Genomic DNA, 15,676 nt, shown 5'->3' on the forward strand with positions numbered 1-15,676 from the left:
TTCCCAGTCGACGATGTAATGGACTGTCACACACATGTACGGTTCTGTCTGTGGTCAGCGCGAAGTAAGGGACTTTACTTAATTGTGCGGCTGGTACCTTTCAGCATTCAGACACGTTAGATTCTGGCTAAAACCTTCACATTTGTCATAATCAGAGGCAAGTTTTGACACACAAAAAAACTGCAAAAATCATAGAGTACAAACAATGTTTATTCCATTAGCAAACTTCCTTTATCTGAATAGCCATTTGTGATTTATAGCATGAAATAACAAATATCTTCATGTTGTTTATGTTTCAAAATGATTTAACTATTCAATGTCAAAATATAAACAGTATAAAAAAATAACAAATGTCAGCTACTGTCTTGTTCTAAAATATAAATGAAAATGAAATTTAGCCTTTAGACAGGCTATACTGTAGCAAAAGTGATCACATGTGTGTTCTTAAATGTGTATTCCACGTCTTCCATGTCGAGAGCAGTTTTGATTTGGGCTTACATGATAAACAAGTGAAGTGAAGTGAAGTGAATTATATTTATATAGCGCTTTTCTCTAGTGACTCAAAGCGCTTTACATTGTGAAACCCAATATCTAAGTTACATTTTTAAACCAGTGTGGGTGGCACTGGGAGCAGGTGGGTAAAGTGTCTTGCTCAAGGACACAACGGCAGTGACTAGGTTGGCAGAAGCGGGGATCGAACCCGGAACCCTCAAGTTGCTGGCACGGCCACTCTACCAACCGAGCCATACCGCCCCAACTAAACTGAATGTTTTGGACATTGTTTTATCCAGACGCATACATTTGTCCAAATGGGGCCAAGTAGACGCATTGTGGGTTTCCTAGGTTTCGTTGTCTACGTCGCTAAAAGAAAAATCCAATCTTAACCAATCGTGACTCATCATAGAAAACCAACCAACCAATCATGGATTTTCTTATACGTAAACCAACCAATCATCATTGATTTTTCCCGTATATGTTGTCCCCTGCCCGTGAAGTTGCACTAGTCTCTTCTCTTCTCCCTCTCTCTTCTTTTGTAGCATGGGTCTAAAAATAGCTAAAGTACGGAAATCGCTACTTGTTTAAAAAGTAGCGAAACTAAAACCGTAGTTTTTAACACCGTGGCCTTAAACCGGAATGGATTATCAAAAATCGTACTCATTATGGGAAAACCGTAGTTGTTGGCAGGTATGCAGAAGTTTGCGTTTTACTTAGTAGTTGGTGACTGGCACACGTGTCGCTGGTGGCGCAGTCAGACTCCATATTTGTATTGAAGATTGCTTGAATATTGAAAATGTGAGCATAAAAGGTTTCCTCTTGTTAATTCAACCTAATGTGTTGGTTGCCTTTATTCAAATAAAATGTGAATGCATTGGCCATTAATTGTTGTTGACTTGCTTGCTCGTATCCATAATTTATACCTAATTCCCTTACAAGAAATGAATGAATGAATGAATGAAATAAGTTTATTTCGGTCATATAATCAACCATCAACCATTTTGTGTGACCAGTTTAACAGTACAGATTATACATATTTAACAATCATACACATTTACACACAAAAAGAAAAAAAAAGAAAAGAAAAGAAAAAGAATGACCGAAAAAGGAATAGGCTGAAGCCAAAGCTTATACTTGCCAATCCTATACATTCACTGAAAATTAGATTGCCTGGAACATTAACGTTAAAAAAAAAAAATCAATGGGATAAAAGTAATTGTTACTATATTTTATAATTTTCAATTATTTCACCTTTCAAGATTTTCTTAAACCAAGAACTACATGTCTTCAGCTCATCGCTGAGCTTGTTCCACCATTTAACTCCTAAAACTGAAATACATTTGTATTTTATATTCGTTCTTACTTTACCTATTTAAAAAATCAATATCCCCCGTAAATTATAGTTTTCTCCTCTTAATTGGAATAATCTAAGAATACAAGCTGGAAGGCTGTTGTTCTTTACTCTAAACATAATTTCCATAGTTTTTAAAAACACAATATCTGAAAATTCTAACACATTAGAACTTATAAATAATGGATTGGTATGTTCATAGTAGCACACTTTGTGTATTATTCTAATGACCCTTTTTTGAAGTTCAATTATTGGGTCTATGTTTGTTCTATAAACATTTCCCCAAACTTCAACACAATATGTTAAATATGGAAAAATAAAATAATAATATAACATTTATTATTCAGCATGTGTCTTACATTATAAAATAACAGGAATATAGGAAATTTCACCTACAGTGTCCAGTATTCAGTATTTATTCCACAGTCACACGGCTTGATTTGTTTTGCCAAAAAGTTATTGAATCGATTCAAACTCACTTAATCATTCCGGATCGCATAGTACTTAATAATTCTGAATTCTAATAATTCAAGGATTCAATAGCTTTATTTGTCATACTCGTACACATTTCCACATATATGGTACAACATTAATAAATAGTCAATAAACTGTAATAAATAATAAATAAAACATAAAACTCAGTGGGCTAGTGGTTAGAGTGTCCGTCCTGAGATCAGTAGGTCGTGAGTTCAAACCCCGGCCGAGTCATACCAAAGACTATAAAAATGGGACTCATTACCTCCATGCTTGGCACTCAGCATCAAGGGTTGGAATTGGGGGTTAAATCACCAAAAATGATTCCCGGGCGCAGCCACCGCTGCTGCCCACTGCTCCCCTCACTTCCCAGGGGAGGATCAAAGGTGATGGGTCAAATGCAGAGAATAATTTCGCCACACCTAGTGTGTGTGTGACAATCATTGGTATTTTAACTTTTTAACTTTAAATAAGGCGTCTAAGAAGAAGGACCGAGATTAGCTGGCTAAAAATGCAGTGTGGAATGAGATAGATAAATAAATAAATAATAAATAGTGCAGTCAGTGTGGGGAGGGGGTAGGGATGGAGAGTGGGGGGCAGAAAGAAGAGCAGAGGAAGACTATGGAGCCCGATTAGCGTTCAGCAGTCTGACAGTTCAGGGAAGAAGCTGTCTCTGAGCCTGGTGGTTTTACTCCTTATACTCCGCAGCCGCTTGCCTGAGGGGAGGGGTTTAAAGTGCTCGTGTGCAGGGTGAGTGAATCAAATTGTTGTTAAAACGAAGCGTTACACTCCTACTGGCACTTTACACTAGTGAGAGACAGGAAGTAATCTGCCTAAGAGCGGACAAAAAATAGAACATTTGATCAACCATCACCCGCAAAAATATCCTTGTTGTGACACCAGGAATCCAGCGAGGCGAAAGATCTATTTGTGAGGCATTTACATTTTTACAATTCAAATTGTCTGTGACCCTGCTGAGAATCGGCATTCTCAGCAGGTCTCTTTTTTGTACCGCGGTCTTAATACTCTGACAATCTTGTACCGTGAGATTTTGATATTGTTACATTCCCTATGATGACCTTTGCTAAATTGGTTTGACAATCTATTATGCACAAAATGTATCAAAGTGGCCCCCAGTTTATGTTTTACATTTGTTTCTCTTACTGTACCAGAAAGGAACAATTTTCCTTAATGTTTCTAATTTTATTTGCAAGTATGGATTAGGGCTGGGCGAAATATCGAATATACTCGATATATCACAGGTTTGTCTCTGTGCGATATACAAAATGACTATATTGTGATATTCGAGTATACTTTCTTAGGCAGTTGTTTTTAGCTGCAGGCATTACACTACAGGCGTTTGTCACTCTTTCTTGTCTCTCCTTCTCACAGAGACATAAAACAAGCGCACTTCCTTACATACGTCACATACTGTCGCGCGTGCAACGTCATACGCCCTCCTCGCCCAGCAGAGAGGTAGCGGCATGGTAACTAGGTGTGTGGGAAAAAATGTATTCTAATTCAAATCACGATTCTCACGTTGTGCGATTCAGAATCGATTCTCATTTTCTTTAAATCGATTTATTTTTTTAAATTTTATTTGATTTCATTTATTTATTTATTTATTTATTTATTTATTTTTTATTAATCAATCCAACAAAACAATACACAGCAATACCATAACAATGCAATCCAATTCCAAAACCAAACCCGACCCAGCAACACTCAGAACTGCAATAAACAGAGCAATTGAGAGGAGACACAAACACGACACAGAACAAACTAAAAGTAGTGAAACAAAAATGAATATTATCAACAACAGTATCAATATTAGTTACAATTTCAACATAGCAGTGATTAAAAATCCCTCATTGACATTATCATTAGACATTTATAAAAAATTTAAAAAAAAGAACAATAGTGTCACAGTGGCTTCCACTTGTATCGCATCTCATAAGCTTGACAACACACTGTGTCCAATATTTTCACAAAGATAAAATAAGTCATATTTTTGGTTCATTTAATAGTTAAAACAAATGTACATTATTGCAATCAGTTGATAAAACATTGTCCTTTACAATTATAAATGCTTTTTACAAAAATCTACTACTCTGCTTGCATGTCAGCAGACTGGGGTAGAACCTGCTGAAATCCTATGTATTGAATGTATAGAGAATCGTTTTGAATCGGGAAAATATCGTTTTTTAATCGAGAATCGCGTTAAATCGAAAAAAAAACAAAAACGATTTTGAGTCGAATCGTGACCCCAAGAATCGATATTGAATCGAATCGTGGGACACCCAAAGATTCGCAGTCCTAATGGTAACGTCAGCTGTGATGCTAGCGGAGAGGTGCGAGTGGTAATACGAGAGAGAGAGAAGGTGCGAATCTGGTAACAAATGAAGGAAGAATTAATTCCCAATAAAAACAGCACGGGGTCCATCGTCTGGCGGTGGTTTGGCTTCAAGCGGGAAGATGACGAACAAGTATGCGGCAAAAGCGTTGCTACAAAAAGTAGCATTACTGCTAACTTGTAGCATCATTTGAAAAGTCACCCGCTAGAGATTGAAGAGTGCTTGAAACTCTGCATGACAACATCTCTGGCCGGTGCCACACCAACAAAATGCCCAAGCAACCATTTCCACATAAAAAAATAGTCAACAACAAAAGGAGATAACATCCGCAGGAACCTACCACATAGCAAAGGACATACACTATTTGATTTCCTATTATGCAGCTCATTTTTATTTGACAGTTATTGAAATATATTGTGTGACATCATGCACAAAAGGGCACTTTATTTGTTTTAAACTATTGTAGTGGCGTTCTGTACAAAAAGTGCACTTTAATTTAGTGTTGTTTTGACTTGTCATCTTAGTGACATCATGCACAAAAGTGCACTAATAGCTTGTTTTAAAATGTCTCTGACAATCTTGCACTTTCTCTTTTGAAATGACATGAATGTTTGTGCCACTGCTTAATAACTGTTTAATAAATACAATTTTGGTAAATGTACTTAGTTGTGGTTTCTCTCTCTGCATGAAAGTTTAAAATGAGCATATATTAATGCAGTATGAACAAGAATGTTTTAATGTAGACACATAGAATCATCATACTGCTGTGATTATATGCATCAAGTGTTAATTCAAGGCTAAGGCAAAATATCGAGATATATATCGTGTATCGTGACATGGCCTAAAAATATCGAGATAATAAAAGGCCATATCGCCCAGCCCTAGTATGGATGTTAAATGGGTCTTCAATTTGATTCATTATGGTCTTAAAAAGTCTGAAATGTGACTTGTTAAAACCTGCAAAGACCCTGACTACAGAACAAGTAATGCATCAAAAATTATCGAAAGTGAAAAATTGGAATTGGGACACTCCTAATATAAGCTTTACTGTTGCAAAATTTTAACAAAACAAAAAATCCTAGCTCTTTTAAAATAGGAATAAGCTAACAGAGCTGACTCACAGGGTGCGTGATACAGATCAATAAACCAATATTAACCAGATTGCAATATTTATTTAACTCAAGGGGGTCGTTGGAATTTCCAGGGGCATCAGGACAAAAATGAATAGAGAAACACTGCATTAAATAAAGTAAAAAATATCGAACATAACGATCCAACACATTTCCCACAAAAAATCGGCTCTTATTACAACTCTGTAGGTGTAACATTGTCGCAAGTCAGTTAACTGTAGTGTTGAGTTTGTGATGTCCGATTGTCAGTCTGTTTCCGTCACCATTAACACCTCAGTGGCTCAGGCAGCACAGTGTGTGTGTTGGCGCGGGTGAGAGAGGACGGTCGAGTGTGGAGAAAAAGACAGATAGTTTTTGTTGCTATTGTTGCTTTGGCGTGGTTCAAGTTGACAGTAGCAAGTTTTGCAATAAAGTGATTGTTGATCGATAACCTTCTTGTTATTATTAAAAAAACAAAAAGACACTACATTACAGTACGTCCCTTAAAGGGACTCTATTATGCAAAACCAACTTTTCCTGCCTATTTGTACCTGTTTTGTGTATTTTGTTTCCAAAAGTCGCGAACATTTTAAATCAAACCATGAAGGTATGGCGGAGATACAGTATTTAAAAAACAATTGGCCTTCTTCCACACTTGTCTCAAACGAGCCGTTTGGAATTTGAGACTTTAGTGACGTATTTTGTCTTAGTTACGTCAGCAAATATCTCATAGATGGTAGAAGTTTACCTGAACAGCTTTACGCAAGTCCACCATTTTTATTCAGTTATACATTTCTTGTTTTTCTTTATTCTCTTGTTGTGGGGCAGACTGGATTGTACATGCACATGCATGCTAAAATTCTCCACTGCCTCCATTTCTAATAAGTTGCATATAGTTCTAACTTATATCCGTTAGCAGGCTCGATATGGAAGCTTCAAGAACTACAACATGGCTGACGGGAAGAAGATGCAGTGGAAAGGGGCTTATCCTGGAGGGAGGAGTACTTCTGCACGTAAAAAGGACCACCCACAAAACAGGCACTCTGAAAAGACTTAGTCAGAAAACAGCTTGAAAATTGTGCTGTGCTACAAAATCTATGCAAAATTTTGACCAGAAGCACCACCGTTACATGTTATGTAGACCACAAGGGAGTGTTTTAAATGTAGGGGAAAAAAATATCATTATATGATTCCTTTTTCCGTTCCGGTCAATTTCCTGGTAGTGCAGTTCTGTGATTTCGCTATCATGAAAAATAATACGTTTTTGAACATTTGCTGATCAATACTGATCATCACTTAACACATTGCGATGCATCAAATAATTAATGTATCGCCACACTCTTACTATATAGTGGGTATACAATGTCTACAAACGCCTGTCAAAATACCAGCTTTCTGTCATGTCTAACAAGATGAATGATTCCAGAACTTTTTCAGCCTGTACATTGGACCTATAACATTAATTCAATTGAAAAAACATGTGGAATATTTTAAAAACAGCAGGACTTTTTTATTCTCAAATTGTTTTGTACTTAGAAAATATAAAACTGTATTCAATTTGTCTTTTACTACCATAAAAAAAGTCTGATTATTGGAAAAAAAAATAAAAAAAATAATTGCCATTATATTACAACTTTGCGCAAGTTCACCAATTGTTTATTGTAATTTTAAATGTTCAATATGCTCCCGTAAGAGGTTAAAAATGAGGTATTCTATTGGTAAAGCAATTGCTAATGATTTTGGCTTGTTGTCCTGCCAAAAACTTAAGATATGTATCTTTATTCAGCTAACCTGACTGTTTGAAGCTCAAATTATATACGGTTAGCTTGATAATGTCATCAACACAGTTCATCTGTTTTATTTTCTACCAAACATACCTGTTATGCTTTCTGTGCTTTTTGAAGTATGTCTTGGAAAGATGCAACATGTTTTTTCCCCCCAAGACTACCATGTTAGCTCATAGTCAGCCATATGGTGCAGACAAGAGATTGTCACATGAAGCACACAACCAGTACTTGCCAGAAATTCCAACAGTTCCTTTTATGTTGCTGGAGGCTGTTGGCATCCTCCCTGACCTGTTTTTTGGAGGGATGTCTCATTGGGATTTTCTCTGGTGTCAATGTTGATGCCATATTTTTCACTTTTTAGTGAAAGTTCCTAAGCACCTTAGAACAATAACCGATAAAGCAAATAATTCATGCACGGTTGTGATAGGGGTTCAGGGTTTACTATTGCACCTGGGTCAATTTTATGGCTCCTACAAAGTGAAGCTACAGCCAATTTTTCACGTAAACGCGAAAAAAGTCCTGACATGATTTATCTTGGTCTCATCAGACATCACACATCACTGTCATACATCACAAAAACCTGGTACTTTAACTTTGTAGCTCTATACTGTCATTGTTTGGGTAATCAGCATACAAGATAGCAAAGAGTGAAACTGTGATGACAACCAAGAAACAGAAAATGACTGCAACATGGAAGAATGGGAGACGTGCCACTATCCTGGCTGCTCAGTAAAATATAACTAATCTGCCACGAGAGAACAGACAACAATCAACATTCAGTCATTATGTGTGCTAAAAAAAAAAGCGGAAAAAATGTAACAATTTCTTTTATCTAACTATATAAGGAGTAGTTGTTTTACATTATAACTGGTCCTTATGCTGACATGGCCCTCTGTGAAAATGAGTTTGACATCCTTGCTGTAGAATAAGCTTTTTGTTGTCATTGCACATTAGGAACAACAAAATTGTGGGAAATTGATGACGCAAGCTACCATGCAAGGCGCTAACCATTACCCACCAGGAGCCGTTAGAGGTTCAGTGTCTTGCTCAAGGACACCTTGACATGAACTCGCCAGGCCAGAATCGAACCAGTAGCCCTCCGGTTATAAGACGGCCACTCTACCCAATTCAATAAGGGACCCATGATAAATGTTGTCTTTTCTGACTGAATGTTGTTACAATGTTGGATAATCGTGTTAAACAATTCCAAAGCCTCAAATCATAAGGTAAATGCATTTTGGAGTGAGCTTGCACGCAGTTTTGGATGCCTCTGTTGTGACGTCACAGTGAGGTGCATGGATTCCCTCTTCTATCATTTTCGTATAATCTTGGCATGTGCATAAAAACACTAACATGCAGTGACTTAAATGATGCTAAAAGCAGCTATTTTTTATGCAGCTCTGGACTGATCGGATGGTGTGCATGTGTACCTAATGTTGTGACAGGGTGAATCTATATATTGTTTATGAAGTATATTTTCGACCGTGTCTGGAAAAAGAATAGCGGTGACGACTTCAAAATGTATATTTAAACTGCGTACACTATCAAAAGACAAATAATACTTTCGGAGAGCGTGCGGCATAGTTTCATTAGAAGACAGATTTAAAAAAAACGGTAATTAAAAGTGACTGGAGCAAAATTTACACTAAAGTTACACCAAATCATATCCAATACATAGTATCTCGATCACAAGGAAGTGTTTTCAATGTAGATTAAAATTATCATCAGATTTTTAATGGTAACAGTTTTAACCAGGAAGGGAGCAACTAAATGTTTTATTATTTTCAAAAGGGACAAAGTATCCTGCATTTAAACAAATTGGTAGGCTGACTGGCAACACAAAATTGGCCCTAGTGTGTGAATGTGAATGTTGTCTATCTGTGTTGGCCCTGCGATGAGCTGGCGACTTGTTCAGGGTGTACACCGCCTTCTGCCCGAATGCAGCTGAGATAGGCTCCAGCTACCCCCGCAACCCCGAGAGGGACAAACAGTAGAAAATGGAAGGGTGAATGGATGGATAAACAAACTGGAGGTCGGCCTCCAATTTTGGCCTGTTAGTTGTTTTTGTCAACCCCTTAGCATATTCTAAAAATATTTTTAAAGATGTACCGTATACTACTAAATATTACACAAATCTGCTGTTACCTATAAAAAAGTGAATATGCAGATATTTTGTTCATATATTGACCAAAACTGGATTGGTCTAAAATGTGTAAAAGTATCCCTGCATGCTTTAGTTTTTCTGAATGCAGTCCTTACTGGAAACAGTTACGTATTTGTTTATCATGCACAATGCACATACCAACTTAGGTTTGAGTTGAAAGCAAGTTTGTCAGTTAAAGTATAGATACGGAAACTGCAAGGAAAATATTGCCAATTTTAAATTGTAACACCTGTCAGAAGAACCGTGTCGGGCATGGGTGTCAAACTCTGGCCCGCGGGCCAAATTTGGCCCGCCGTGTAATTTCACTTGGCCCGTGAAGCGATATCAAATTAACACTAGAGCTGGCCCGCCGATTATATTCAGCGGCGGTGCTGCGGTACACCTTGCCAAACCTCCCGGTAGACTCCCAAATTTCAGTGCCTCTCCCGAGAATTGTAACGTCCCCTTTTCGTCCAGTCCAAGAAGTGCTGGCCCAGATACATAACATGTGCAGCTTTGACACGCACACAGAAGTGAATGCAATGCATACTTGATCTTCAGCGATACAGGTCACACTGAGGGTGCCAGTATAAAAAAACTTTAACATTGTTAGAAATATACGCCACACTGTGAATCCACACCAAACAAGAATGACAAACACATTTCGGGAGAACATCCGCACAGTAACACAACATAAACACAACAGAACAAATACCCAGAACCATTTGCAGTACTAACTCTTCCGGGACGCTGCAAGGTGTGTGTGTGTGTGTGGTGGGCGGGGGCGTTTGGAGGTAGCGGGGGTGTATATTGTAGCATCCAGGTGTTGTGCCGGATAATGCACCCCTGGCGTAGAATGCACCCCCTGACGGGAGTGTTATATCAACTAAAGCCCACACATGAATGAAATATGAAATCTGTGCTGCAGTCGCTGCTGGGCCACAACATTAGGTACACCTGCAGACTGCAGCACAAATTTCATATTTAATTCATTCATTCACAACTCCTCAAACACGAACATTATTGTTTTTGCACTTTTGGCTTCTTATTAAATAACTTTTTCAAATAGATTCAATCTTGCACGTGGAAACTTTAAGTGTGGGCTTTAGTTGATATAACACTCCCGTCAGGGGGTGCATTCTACGCCGGGGGTGCATTATCCGGCACAACACCTGAAGAGTTAGTACTGCAAAGGGTTCTGGGTATTTGTTCTGTTGTGTTACTGTGCGGATGTTCTCCCAAAATGTGTTTGTCATTCTTGTTTGGTGTGGATTCACAGTGTGGCGTATATTTCTAACAATGTTAAAGTTGCTTAAACGGCCACTCTCAGTGTAAACTGTATCACTGTTGATGAAGTATGCTTTGCATTTACGTGTGTGTGCGTACAGAAGCCGCTCATATCTTGAGAATGGGAGGGCACGTTGTTAGAAGGGATGAAAAGCGGACGTGACGTCAGCTCGTAGAGGACGTTAAAAGCAGTGCCTGTAAGGCACGCCCCCAAGACTGTGGAATACGAGGTATAATGACTGATGAACACCTTCGTTCGATAATGAAGGTTGCTTCAGCTCAAAGCCTGAGCCCAGACATTAATGAACTAGCATCCAAGAAAAGATGGAAGGTATCTGGCTTGGGCACATCAGAATAGATCAGTGTGTTGCAAACTGAGCCGTTTAAAGTCCTGAATGGTTGGTTTATTCATTATTTTATTTTCAAATTTATTAGCCTGTGGAAAAAGTTAATGTTGATATTTACCTCAGAAGGCTGCAAATAGAAAAGAGGCATTCAATTTTTATTTAAATTGTATTTGATATGCCATTGATATTTTTTAATTTTTTTTATTATTTGAAACTCGATTTTGCATGTCACTATAAAGTTATATAAGCCTTGCTTGTTCAATATTTAATGCAAACCTTCTTTGGGTCCCTATTAAAAGGTTAATTTGTTCAACATTGGCCCGCGGTTTTGTTCAGTTTTAAATTCCGGCCCACTCTGTATTTGAGTTTGACACCCCTGGTGTAGGGGGTCACAGCTTAAAAAAAACAAATGCTTGAAAAAATTGAAGGCTAAAAGGGAGGCCACGACTGCTATAAAACCGCTTATTAGAAGTAAAACTGTCAGACATGTGTCTCCTCCTGGTGAAGTGACTGTCACCAAGGAGGTTGCAGTGTGGAACTGCTGTCATTACGAGGAAAGGAGGGGGGGAAAAATTCCCGGAGCTGTGGGCATCGCAGCTGGTGTGCAAGCTTAGGTCCACTTTTCCTGGAGCCATCATCACCATTACCCGCCCTCTCCTCCATGTAGGTTGATGCAAAAGCCAAAAAAATACTCTTCTACGTGCATTATATTATCCAAAGCAATAGATCGAGGAGGAAAGAGCATGCGTGTATTCTGTATTGTCATCAGTGCGTGGAAAAAAAAAGAAGAAAAAAAAAAAGACTCGCCTACTTACTTGGCCGCGGTCAGTGTGACAGCATGCTGGGGCAGGAGCGCCGAGATCCGAAGTGAAAAAAAGAAATAAAGGACTCCAAAACACCCGATAATCGATCAATCCATCGCAGGGGTTCCGAGCAGTCCGCACGGGAGCGTCAAATCACGGACGAGTTTGGGAGAAGCTTCGGGAGCGATCATCTCCGCCGCGGTTCATCGTGTAGCTTCCGTGTCCCATCGGGATTTTAAAACTAGACCCCCACCCACACACATACACGCACACACACACACACTTAACTCCCCCTTTTTTCCAAATCGCTGCTGGTTAGTTTCGCTTCGGTCGGGCTGCTCGTGTCAAGCCGCGGAGCTATCTGCGAGCAGTAGCCGAAGACACGGTGAACAAATCGGCGAGCGGTGACCTACTTCCGAAGTGGCACACTGGAGATGATATTCATGCGCTCAGCGGCGGCGTGCACGCGCCGGGACATCTCTGTCTTTCCCAACGCCTAATCACTCCTACAGCACACCGACATCAACACTCCGCGGACACGCGCGCGCACACACACAAACACACACACCATTAATTGTGCCCCTGCTGAGAGTGCAGAATATGTCATGTGAACACTGGGAGGCAAGTATAGTCACACAAGTGAAAATATACAACGTGAATGAATGCTGAGAGTGAGAAGTGTTGACATTTTGTACATCAGTGTTTTTCAACATCCTCTGAGCAAAGGCACATTTTTTTCATTGAAAAAAATCCGGAGGCACACCACCAGCAGAAAACATTAAAAAATGAAACTCAGCAGCCGATATTGACAGTAAAAAGTCGTTCTTGCAATTGTTGGATATGAATTTAAACCACAACAAAGCATGCATCACTATAGCTCTTGTCTCAAAGTAGGTGTACTGTCACGACTTGTGTCCCGGGCATGACGTTAAAGTGCGTCCGGCAGTGGAGGCTCCTCTATGGGGTCTTGGGACTGTTACCCCAGGTGGCCCTTGGCAAAGGCCTAGTACCTGACTGCCCCCTAGCCAGGGATACGGTGAAGACTAGGGATGTCCGATAATGGCTTTTTTGCCAATATCCCGATATTGTCCAACTCTTAATTACCGATACCGATATCAACCGATACCGATATATACAGTCGTGGAATTAACACATTATTATGCCTAATTTGGACAACCAGGTATGGTGACAATAAGGTCCTTTTTAAAAAAAATTATTAATAAAATAAGATAAATAAATTAAAAACATTTTCTTGAATAAAAAAGAAAGTAAAACAATATAAAAACAGTTACATAGAAACAAGTAATTAATGAAAATGAGTCAAATTAACTGTTAAAGGTTAGTACTATTAGTGGACCAGCAGCACGCACAATCATGTGTGCTTACGGACTGTATCCCTTGCAGACTGTATTGATATATATTGATATATAATGTAGGAACCAGAATATTAATAACAGAAAGAAACAACCTTTTTGTGTGAATGCGTGTGAATGAGTGTAAATGGGGGAGGGGTTTTTTTTGGGTTGGTGCACTAATTGTAAGTGTATCTTGTGTTTTTTATGTTGATTCAATTAAAAACAAAAAACAAAAAAAAACGATACCGATAATAAAAAAACGATACCAATAATTTCCGATATTACATTTTAAAGCATTTATCGGACATCTCTAGTGAAGACCTCAACGGCGGAGCAGGCGGAAGACGGTAGATTTAAGAACTACCACAACGGCTGCGATGGCGGAAGAAGGCTGCAGCAGAAAAGGGTCCCCAGTCGTCTTGGACTCCATGCCACTGGACCCTGACCCGTTTCTGTCAAGGATCGTGTGGTGACTGTCTGTGCACCAGTCTCCCCACGTAAAACAAAGTCACGCACAGGCGTCCTCCATAAAGGGATACACTCCTACCAGGAGGATCGTCATACTCGTTCGAGTGACCGCCGATGATGATGACTGTCACAACCTGTCACATCACCCCGTGACTTATTTGGAGTTTTTTGGTGTTTTCTTGTGTGTAGTGTTTTAATTCTTGTCTTGTGCTCCTATTTTGGTGTTGATTGTCATTTCATGTACAGATGTACTTTGTGGACGCCATCTGCTCCACATGCTGTGAGTCTTTGCTGTCGTCCAGCATTCTGTTTTTGTTTACTTTGCAGCCAGTTCAGTTTTAGCTTCGTTCTGCATAGCCATCCCAAAGCTTCAATGCCTTTTCTTAGCGGCACTCACCTTTTGTTTATTTTTGGTTTAAGCGTTAGATACCTTTTTACCTGCAAACCATTGTCGTCGTCCCCGACATCTACAAAGCAATTAGCTACTGCTGCCACCTACTGATATGGAAGAGTATTACACGGTTACTCTGCCGAGCGCTAGACAGCACATACACTCAACGGCACATTTGCGGATTACAATTACTGGTTTGCAAAAAATATTTTTAACCCATTTAGGTGAAATTACATAATCTCCCACGGCACACCAAACAATATCTCACGGTACAATAGTGTGCCGCGGCACAGTGGTTGAAAAACACTGGTGTACATGACAGACGAACACAATTCCAAGATACATCATGAATAAAGATCCATGGCGTATTCAAGTGTCTCAAACAGCAGCATATAGCACCAAATTCTGGACCCAGACTCCTAAAGCAGTATTTTTTCAACCTTTTTTGAGCCAAGTCACATTTTTTTCATTGAAAAAACATTACAAAAATTAAACTCAGCAGCAAGTCGTTCTTGCAATTGTTGTATATGAATTTAAACCATAACAAACCATGCATCACTATAGGTCTTGTCTCAAAGTAGGTGTACTGTCACACCCTGTTACATCACGCCGTGACTTATTTGGAGTTTTTTGGTGTTTTCTTGTGTGCAGTGTTTTAGTTTTTTGTCTTGCGCTCCTATTTTGTTGGCTTTTCCTGTAGCAGTTTCACGTCTTCCTTTAAGCGCTGTTCTTCGCACCTGTTTTGTTTTAGCAATCAAGACTATTTAAGTTGTTGCTATCCTTCTTTGTTGATTGTCATGTCATGTACGGATGTACTTTGTGGACGCCATCTCAGCTCTACACGCTGTAAGTTTTGCTGTCATCCAGCAATCTGTTTTTATTTACTTTGCAGCCAGTTCAGTTCTAGTTTCGTTTTGCATTGCCTTCCCTAAGCTTACATGCCTTTTCTTAGTGGCATTCCCCTTTTGTTTACTTTTGATTCAAGCATTAGATACCTTTTTACCTGCACACTGCCTCCCACTGTCGTCTGCGTATTGTGATCACGACAACAAACCATGTTCCCGACATCTACAAAGCAATTAGCTACCTGCTGATATGGAAGAGTATAACATGGTTACTCTGCTGCACTCTAGACAGCACCGACACTCAACAACGGCACACTATTTGCGGATTATGATTACTGGTTTGCAAAAAATATTTTTAACCCAATTAGGTGAAATTACATAATCTCAGACAGCACACCAGACTGTATCTCACTGCACACTAGTGTGCCGCGGCACAGTGGTTGAAAAACACTGTCCTAAAGGACACC

The 15,676-nt window shown here is 39.2% G+C and overlaps 1 protein-coding gene across 2 annotated transcripts in view; it reads right to left on the minus strand.

Annotated features, from left to right (window-relative positions):
* Positions 1-15,676, minus strand: part of bahd1 (bromo adjacent homology domain containing 1) — a 145,604-nt gene that overhangs the window by 47,221 nt on the left and 82,707 nt on the right. Inside the window, exon 1 of one of the 2 annotated variants that reach the window (XM_061968377.1) lies at positions 12,163-12,565. The exons of the other annotated variant lie outside the window; for it this stretch is intronic. The gene's annotated coding sequence lies outside the window, so the exon portion shown is untranslated. Of the gene's footprint in view, positions 1-12,162; positions 12,566-15,676 lie in introns of those variants that run through there. 2 annotated transcript variants of the gene reach the window in all.

This window comes from Nerophis lumbriciformis, linkage group LG08 (genome assembly GCF_033978685.3).
Source record: "Nerophis lumbriciformis linkage group LG08, RoL_Nlum_v2.1, whole genome shotgun sequence".
NCBI lineage: Eukaryota > Metazoa > Chordata > Actinopteri > Syngnathiformes > Syngnathidae > Nerophis > Nerophis lumbriciformis.